Raw genomic sequence first — 1,649 nt, 5'->3', positions numbered from 1 at the left:
ATTATTATTTTTAAACATCCACCCCCTTCCCTTTTTCATTCTCTTGGTTTTGATCTCCTGTTACTGGTTATTCACAGGTTTCAAATATTGTTTCTCGATTTTTTTCCTCCTTTTTATTAAGGTTATTAAAAGACGTCTCAACTCGATCGCTATTCTGCTTCCACTGACTCTTCTATTCATGATTACACACTGTCTTCAAACCTTTTCTTTCTCCCGTCTTTTAAAATCCTCTGTTTTATCTTTTGTTAAAATCTGTTCTATTTCCGATTACCTTTTAAAAATTTACTTTTGAAACAATTGTATATTATTTTCTGATCTTTTCTATTTGTTTTTAAAGGCTTTTAGAAGACGTCTCAGCTCAATTGCTATTCTGCTTCAACTTGCTCTTCTATTATTGATCGTACACTGTTTTCAAACCTTTTTTTCTCCATTCTTTTAACATCCTGCCCCCACCCCCTCTCTCCCTCTCCCCCTCTGTCTCTGTCTCTGTCTCTCTCTCTCTCCCCCTATCCCCCTCTCTCTTTTAAAGTTTTATGCCTGCCTAGGCTTTCGATAAATACATAAACTCCTTAAGGACACCAATAGATAACTGATACTCCTTAAGCCACAGTGCCAGAGAGATAGGAGCATTATGAAGAAGCAGAGGAACCACTCCCAATTAAAAGAGCCAGAGAAATTCCCTGAAAGCACGATCCATGAAATAGACGTGGATGGCCTGCTCGATCAAGATTTCCAAAAAGGAGTGATCCAAGTCCTGAAGGAACTCCAAGAGATAGTGTTGAGAGATACACTATACGTCAAAAACGAAATCGAAGCTATAAAGAAGAGTCAAGGAGAACTGGTCCACTCATTGGCTGAAATGAGAACTGGTCTAAAGGCTGTCCAAAGCAGGCTAGATCACGCAGAGGAACGAATAAGTGGCCTAGAAGGCAGGACAACAGAAAGAACCCAATCAGAACAGCTGAGAGAAAAACCAATAAAGAACAACGAAAACCATCTTAGGGACCTAAGGGACCCTCGAAAGCGTGCCCATCTACGCACAATAGGGGTTCCAGAAGGGGAAGAAAGAACCAAGGGGACCGAAAAGATATTCGAAGAAAGCATGACTGAAAATTTCCCAAATCTAAAGAAGGAATCAGATATCCAAGTCCAGGAGGCTCAGAGGGTACCCAACAGAAAGAACTCAAACAGGCCCACACCAAGACATAGGCTAATCAAGATGGCCAGAGTCAAGGATAAAGCAATGATCCTAAATGCCTTTAGGCAAGAGAAAAACAGAGTGAGTTCCAAGGGAACCCCCATAAGGCTCTCAGCGGATTTCTCTACACAAACACTACAGGCCAGAAGGGAGTGGCAAGATCTATTGAAATTCTTGAATGAAAAACAAAACAAAACAAAACAAAACAAAACAGACAAAAAGAAGCAGCCTAGGATACTCTATCCAGCAAAGCTATCCTTTAGAATAGAAGGGGAGGTAAAGAACTTCACAGACAAGCAAAAACGAAAAGAGTTTAGCAACACTGAACCCATGCTAAAAGAAACATCAACAGGTCTACTCTAAATAGAGAAGAAGGAGGATGGTACAAAAATGAGACCACTCATCACCGGAAAGGTGATCACTACCATTCATTCCAAACGGAATAAACACA

This window comes from Camelus bactrianus, unplaced genomic scaffold, assembly GCF_048773025.1.
Source record: "Camelus bactrianus isolate YW-2024 breed Bactrian camel unplaced genomic scaffold, ASM4877302v1 HiC_scaffold_156, whole genome shotgun sequence".
Taxonomy (NCBI): Eukaryota; Metazoa; Chordata; class Mammalia; order Artiodactyla; family Camelidae; genus Camelus; species Camelus bactrianus.
The sequence above is the reverse complement of the archived record's forward strand: the minus strand, read 5'-3'. Positions refer to the sequence as shown.